Source organism: Macaca thibetana, chromosome 9 (genome assembly GCF_024542745.1).
Source record: "Macaca thibetana thibetana isolate TM-01 chromosome 9, ASM2454274v1, whole genome shotgun sequence".
Lineage (NCBI taxonomy): Eukaryota > Metazoa > Chordata > Mammalia > Primates > Cercopithecidae > Macaca > Macaca thibetana.
The window spans coordinates 100,637,611-100,645,749 of record NC_065586.1 but is presented as its reverse complement, the minus strand read 5'-3'; the positions used below and the strand labels follow the sequence as shown (position 1 = coordinate 100,645,749).

The 8,139-nt window shown below is 42.3% G+C and overlaps 1 long non-coding RNA gene across 1 annotated transcript; it reads left to right on the top strand.

Moving 5' to 3' along the window:
- Positions 1–983: 983 nt before the first annotated feature.
- Positions 984–6,248, top strand: LOC126963058 (uncharacterized). The gene is made up of 3 exons (XR_007728909.1): positions 984–1,132; positions 4,128–4,283; positions 5,534–6,248. It is a non-coding gene; the product is annotated as an uncharacterized LOC126963058 (long non-coding RNA).
- The last annotated feature ends 1,891 nt before the right edge of the window (positions 6,249–8,139 follow it).

The following is an 8,139-nucleotide window of genomic DNA, read 5'->3' as shown; positions in this document are numbered from 1 at the left end:
GAAGCAGCTTCCATGGGCACATTTCCTGGGCTCGGTGCCCCTCACGGACCTGCTCTGTGTTCCCTTCCCTGTCCTAGGGATGAGCTGGACAACCCACCTGGGCATCAGACTCTAGGAAATGGCAGGGTCCTTAGTCCTCCTGTCACCTTCTAACTTCTCCCTCTTCCCCCAGTCTGCCCTGCCTGAAACAACATGCACTTGCTCCCTGGGTGAGGGCAGCGAGACGTTGCTAAGATGATATCTCCTCTCTCTCCAGCCCAGACCCACAGCCTGACCCCGTTAACAATGGCCCCAGAGCCATCACTCTACAAATAACTGTGGCTGGGTGAGAGGTACTGAAGCCAACATGAGGATCTGAGACAGACACCTGTAATTTCACATTCGGAAAAACCCAGACCTTCAAACAGAAGTGCTATTTCAATTTTCTCACTCCCATTCTTCTTTAACCTCAGACTAAGAGGGGAATAAACCCTCTTTGATTTGTAGACTGAACTCTTTAAAGAGACAGCTTATTCTTTTTCAAATTTATTTTTTCCTTTTGCTTGGGGCAGACACTAGGGGCCCACAATGGGAATTTGGTACCTTGGTTAGATGGCTCAAAAATGCCAAAAGTTACTGTAGGGAATATTGCGCTACCAATCCATCTTTCCTGCTAATCCAAAAGTCAAATAAGTCCATAGAGGGCTTTTTTTTCCTCTAGAATTTCAGGCTCCCTGAGGGCTAATTTCTCGGAAAGCTGCATTAAACTAATAGCACCATAAAAGGCCCATTGTGAGATGTAATTGGTTTGCAGGACTTTCCTATAAAAATAATAAAAAGACTGCCAGAGGCAGTTTCCAAAGGTCAATTATCTTTGTGTTGCTTGAGTTGAGTGGAGGTCAGTCCCAGAATTCCACTTTATAGGCATATTAATCAAATCTGGGCCTACCCACCCATCTGACCCCATCAGCTGTGAGGGAAGTCACAGGTCCCACCCTTCAGCTGGTTGCCAAAGGGTGTTTGGGGCTCTTCTTTTCCCAAAAAGAGACTGGCCCATTGTCACCAATGCAGAGCTGGAAGCTGAAATTGTTAAGGCAGAATGAAAGGGAGAAAAGCAAGTCCTGAGCACCAAGAAGAAGAGTTGATAACCTCGGTGAGTCACGCAGGCCATGGGGCAGGCAGTGTGCTCAGAGACCAGGCCAGACAGGGCCCTGTCCCCAAGGAGCTAGAGAAGTGGTTGAGCCAGGACTCTTGGTCATATCTGGCATAAACCAACTCAAACTAGATTAAGCAAAAGTGAAGTTTAGTTGGCTAACGTAACTGGGAATCTTAAGGATGGATGGATCCAAGGGTTCAAACATTGCCAACTATTCATTCTCTCTCTCTCTCTCTCTTTCCCCCTGCCTATCTCTGCCCTGCTGGGCCTTTCTCTCAGATGAGCTCTCTGCCACGTGGCAGTCAAGCAGACATCAGACTTCTTGCCTGTCTTCCCCATTGAGCTATCTCAGCATAAAGTGGAACTTTTTGTCCTACTGTTCATCAATTCCAGGAAAAAACTGGCTAGTCCTGTATGGTTCATGTGCCTACTCCAGACCAATCATTGTATCCAAGGGGTCATAATTATCTGATTTGCTGAGACTGGGTCACATGCCCACCCCTGCTCACCCACTCCTGGTTTTACAGGAACAGAGTTTTCTGCTTTCTCCTCTCAAAATAAAATCTGAATAATAATTGCTCTTGCAACGCCCTAAGTTCCTAAAAGAATGAATTATTCTCAAGCCCTAGAGTATGCAAGTCTCAATAAGGATGCATGGAAAAGTATAGAAGGATGTGCCAAAATATTAACAACGCTTATGCCTAAATGCTAGGTGTGACTTCTTTTTACCCTTACTGTGTATCACGTTTTCTAATCTTTCTGCAACAAAAATGTATTGCTTGTATCATTTTTAAAAGGAAAAAATAATGTTCAAAACCTATGGATCTAATTACTGTGATTCTATATCCACCAAGCAGCCCTTTGAGGACTGAAATCGGTTTCCAAAGTCAACATTGCTACTAAAGAGAGATGGGTTGACCATCCAGGACACTCAGTGACCATGTCTTTTAATAATGGTACTCAATCATGCTAGAGTAGCAAGTCCTGCATATATATCTCCTGCTCCCAAAGTGCCCGCCCAACAGCCAGCCTCTTCTTGGCCCAATCTGATGGCAGCATCACGAGGTCCTGGAGGATAAGAGTGTGTGCCTTCTCACAATAGCCCTGCTGTGGCTTGCCACATTTGTGACTAACCACAGAGCAATTACTCATTAGCAGCTGAGTAAAAGCCAGGGCATTTTTCTATCATCTACATGAAGGGGTGGTCTCTTGATGCAGTCGGTGACAGTTCACACTGAGTATGAAGGGGACGTGCGGTTCCTGGGAGCAGCAGCTGAAACGTTCCACCTAGGGTCAGGAGTTCCATAAAGAGTCATTTCTATGTTGGGAATAGAGGTGGAAATTATCAGGCCTTCGAAATAGCTGAAACTTAGATCTTAATATTTGAATAGGATCAAAGCACCTTGGCATAATACAGTACTTTTTATGGAGTCCTTTGTCACATAGGTATGGAGATACACATGTATTCAGTCAAAAGTATTTTTAAATTTTTATATCTAGGCTCATCTTGGAGGAGATAGGATTACTGGCCAAATAAGGAATAAAATTATTAAAGCCCCGTTGATGCATCTTAGGTGTGAAACTAGGTGATTAAACACCAAGCGCCAGGCGCGGTGGCTCACGCCTGTAATCCCAGCACTTTGGGAGGCCAAGGCGGGCGGATCACGAGGTTAGGAGATCGAGACCATCCTGGCAAACACGGTGAAACCCCATCTCTACTGAAATACAAAAAAATTAGCCGGGTGTGGTGGCGGGCGCCTGTAGTCCCAGCTTCTAGGGAGGCTGAGGCAGGAGAATGGCGTTAACCCGGGAGGTGGCGGAGCTTGCAGTGAGCAGAGATCGCGCCACTGCACTCCAGCCTGGGCAACAGAGCGAGACTCCATCTCAGAAAAACAAACAAACAAAAAAAAACAAACAAAAAAACCCACCAAGCTACATTTATAATATTCACATGGACCCTAAACCTGGTATTTCTCCCAAGAAAAATAGCTATTATTTGTAACTAAACTAACGTTTACCATTCATCTCCTATGACTTATCCATATTATTTTAAGTGGTCTCTTACAACAACCCCGAGAATTTTTCAAGATGGGAAGGTAATGAATAATACTAGTGACTGGAAGAACCAGAGTTTAACCCAAGTCTGACTCTGTCCCATCCTTCTTTCTAAGATGCCTACATACCCTTCTCCGCAACACCCCAACTATACCTGCATATAGTATGCCCATCTGTAGACATCCCAGATGTGATTAACTCATGTAGTGTTTGCAGGCCTCATTTTCTGCATCTTCCACATACTAATATGGGGCGAATGGAAAGGGATGCCAAGTGAAAAAAAAAGAAAAACAAAAAACCCTCAAATGAAAAAAACAGAAGGTAGAGTTAACTCTGCAAGAGCTAAATCAATTTAACTCAAAGAGTCTGTCTTACACTACATAGAAAGTACCAGCTGAACAGTGGGTTCTGAACCATCTTGGCCCTTTCTGGCTTAAATACAACCTCGCTGGAGGAAATTTCTGAAGTGTCAGGTGGGCATAATTCTAAACATAATGCTAAACATCAACAGGGAAATAAGCCCTGTGGCTATAAATCCCATACGAAATAGTAAAAATGTCTCTGACTAGATAATAGCGTGATACAACGATGTTCCAGAAAGACAAACATAAATGTAAGTTGCTGCCTACTTTAAAGAAAAAGAAGTGTGACAAATTCCCTGGGGCCACTTTGCCAAGTCCTTCATATTAGTGCTTGGAAAGTTACAGGGCCCCGGGGTCTGTTCTCAGACAACGCTTTCTAGCAGGGGTGCCAGCCAAACTGGGTTTATTTCTTCTAATGCTCAGGCTGGGGAATGTACAAATCTTTCTTCAGAGGTTTATAGAAAACAAGACTGACTTATTGAGAGTATGGCTTTTTGTTGTTGTTCTTTACAATAACAAGAGGATTTGGATACACGCTTGGGTTTATAAAGTATAAATCCTGCTTAAATCTATAGAAGTTAAGACGACGTGATGGTTCTTTGGAGAAGAAAGCAGCACCTGAGTCAAACTGCACTGAGCAATGTTCTTTGTTGTTGTGAGATATTGATAAATCTCCAGGTCTTCGACAAGGGGAGTCGAGAATAGGAAACTCATTTCAAATCATATCTCAGGTAGGCGTCTGAACCGAAATAAAATGAAAGTCATTAATTTTTTTTCTATTAAGCCACCTAGCACAAGTGGAATCATTCTCTCCTTTTCTTATTTTGACCTGAAATCTGTTAAGGACAAGAGCCAAGATTCCTATCTCAAATCTTCAGAGAACTGCACAAAACTGTTCGTTTCTTTTTTCCTTAACGAAAACAAAATGTGAACAAAACTGTCACTTAATATGGTAATTAATACAGAGAGATATAATTAGCTGCTACAAGCATTCCTTTCTCATCTCAACCATCACTGACACCAAGGAGGTTAACATCTCTATTGCTGTTAGGGTAATAAACCACCTGATGGATAGGTGTGTTCTACTTGTCTTAATTTGGTAACACAACATCTCGAACTAATTTCAGAAGAATCTCCCAAATCCTCTTGGTAGATAAAAACAGAGGCAGAGACAAAATGCTTCCTCAGGCAAATTTTCACATCTGTAAACATAAATAGCCTTATACCAAATCACTTAACTTTCTGTAAAAACATAAATATGGGTCGCAACAGTAAGACTGCCCAAACTTTGCAACTCAGGGCAAAGCTAGAACAATCTCTCCAGTAACAAACTAAAGAGTGCTCAAGTATTTAACCACCTAAACCAAAACCCATGCCATCACCAGTTTACATAACACCCTAGAACAAAAAGATTAAAACACCATCTTCACTAGGCTGTGTTTAGATGAGGTTGTGCACTGTTTATACTATACCTGGCTTTCCTTTTATTTCAAGAAAATCAAGGCCACTTGACCACAAGATAAAATCCAGGCATGCAGTTTGCCTAGTGGTGAGCATGCTGCCCCTTTAACTGCATCATTCCCTCACCCCTTCTCCACCCTCTCCCTCCACCTGAAACAAAACACGAGCTGCTTGTCTTCCCATTACCTTCTCCTGTGACCAATTTTCTCCCCACATCTCTGGTCATTTCTCACCATTGCCTGTAGCTTTACATCTTCAGTCAGTTCACTGTAGTCTTTGCATATTTTTTTAAATTGGGTGCTTTAATGTAGTTGTCTCAATATAATCAGTTATTAGGTATAATTACTTCTTTATGGGTAGAATTACCGTTCCATTAAATTTATTCTTCAGGAAAATGGGGTTGCATAATATTTGAGTCGGAAGCACTTCTTTCAATGTCTCTGCTCCAAGTTTCTGTAATGCATAAATCCTGTCTTTGATAGCCCCGATTCATGATGTCTCCTCTGCTTAAACACTCCAGGTGACAAGAAGGTTACCATATTTGAGGCAGCCTATTGGGTTGCCTGACTGCGAACATCTATAGAACATTCTGCCTTACATTGCTGGAGACTGTCTCCTACAACTTGAGTCTTTGATACTGGTTTCACTTTCAGGAGCTCTAAGAATATGTCAACTCTCCCTTCTGAGTTGGTGACCCCTCAGCCAAGAAGGGACAGTGATCTCATTCCTCTCAGCAGGAGTGTTGAGCTCAGACAGCTATGAAAACCAAAAATCACCCCAGGTAGGTTATGAGGGATTGAAGAGAACCAGAGAGTGGCTCATTCATAGGAAGAAGCTGTGAGTTGGCACCATGTGAGTGTTGTCAGAGATAAATGAAGATCCAACACTGCCAGAGCTTTCAAATCTCCAAGAGAAGCATTCAACCTGAATTGGTATATGAAATGTCTCAGGTTTTAAAAGTTGCCAACTGAATCAGAAAATAATTTTAAACACCATGTAGGCCCAATGAAACACATCTCCAAGCCAGATCCAAATCATGGAATTCCCATCACAAGCTGAAATCTACTTCTCTAAAATCTTTTCTTCTCTGACCAGGCATGGTGGCACACACCTGTAGTCCCAGCTACTCAGGAGGCCAAGGCGGGAGAATTGCTTGAGCCCTAGAGTTCGAGGCTAGCCTGGGCAACACAGCAAGACTCTGTCTCTAAAAGTAAAAATAAAATATTTTCTCCAAACTAGAGGTGTGGTGGTTTCTACAACAATGGCAAATGTTTGGGGTCTCTTTTCATTTTTATTTTCCTATACACTGGCCTGCAGAAATGGTTAAATGTCTTGATGAGAGCATGTATTTGCATTTACCTGAAGGTTTTCTTTTTTAAAGCATTTCAATCAAGCTTATCCCCCATGCAAGGTTGGCTGTATGAATACAAGTTAGGTCGTTACAAGTTATTTAGGTAATAAGCCAACATCATTATTTAACAACTCTGAACTGGGGTTCAGAGAGATTATTTAACATCTCTGAACCCTCATTGTCTCATCTTAAAACAGGATTTAAAAGAATATCTTCCTTGGTGGAACTTAATCACTACCAATCCTTTCTGGGCTGAGGTTGCTCCAGAGTTAGTGACTTGCTCCCAAAGGACAGAGTCGAGAAAGGGAGAAACAGTGATTTTACAGTGAGAAACCTGACAATACCACCTTAACCAAATGCTGAAAGTGAACATCATCAGTGAAGCTGTGTGGCTGTCACGTACCTCCTGATATGAGGGACTTTGCCTCTGGGGTATACTTCCCAGAAGGCCATAACCCAATCTAATCATTTAAAAAAATCAAATAATTTTATTTCAGGGGATATTCTACAGAACAGTGTTTCAAGAAGTAGAAAGTAGTCAGTTGGAACAAATGTAGTTGAGAGATTGTATAAGATTAGGAAAGTTTCTGCTGGATTTAAATGTTTCCAGAAGTATGCTGGAGATCAAAGCTAAATTCTAGAGAATTAAAAAGTGAGAAGGATACAAGGAGTGACAATGGGTTCAAGAAGATTTTCCAGAAGACAAAGAATTGGGGTGAGCTGAGAGGATATGAAATCAAGAAAGACTGTTGTTTTCTTAATGGGTTATGCTAGTACAAATATCTGTAAGATAATGGTAATGAGCTTGTAGAGGAAAAACTAATAATGCAGGAGAGAGGTGAGAAAGCTTGCTAAAATAGCAAGTCCTTGAGAAAGTGAGGAGATAAGTTCCAAAGCACAAGAAGAGTTTGGCCTTTGAAAGAAGTATAGCCATAGGCCAGGCACATTGGCTTACACCTGTAATCCTAGTACTGCGGGAGGCTGAGGCAGGAGGATCGCTTGAGCACAGGAGTTTGAGACTGGCCTGAGCAATATAGTAAGACCCTGCCTCTAAAAAAGTTTTTTAAATAAAATTTAAAAAATTTTTTAAATAAAAAAAGAAGTAAGGGCATGTCATACTTCTTAATGATAGGGAAGTAGAGAAGACAGGCACTGCTGAAAGTAGATTTGTAGGTTTATTGGTGGGGAAAGGAGTCAGCCAGCTTGCTTTAGGCAAACAGTAAGGGAAGGAAAGTTCCCTGGAGAGCCTCCAACCCACCCTGCAGGTGCTTGCACCAGATGTTTTGTGCAGATAAGGGAACTTGCACAAGGTGCTTGTCTAAATATGCCCACAGCAGACTAAGGGCCTGTATATGCACTAGGGGAATAGGGTGGAGCCACCAGGAATTTGTGCCTTGTACAAATAGTGAACCTAGACCCATCAGCTTATATATAAAAGCCCTGGTGTTCAACTGTGAAGGAGGCAAATGGGAACCTGCATCTAGGACCCCTCTCTTTGCTGAGAGCTTTCCTTTTGCTTAATAAATTCTACTCCACTTACTCTTCAAGTGTCCACATGCCTAATTTTTCCTGGTCGTGAGACAAGAACCCCGGCCCAGCTGAGCTAAGGGGAAAAAAATCCTACATCAGTGGGAAGATTATGACTTCGGCATTCTCAAAATATGAAGCAAGTCATGAGTTAAAAGTCCGAAAGCAGGTTCCCAGGGTGGTAGAAAGAAGGCAGCAGATACACACTCACACTAGGAGAGTTGCCAGTCCATTCCAGCAGAGATGGA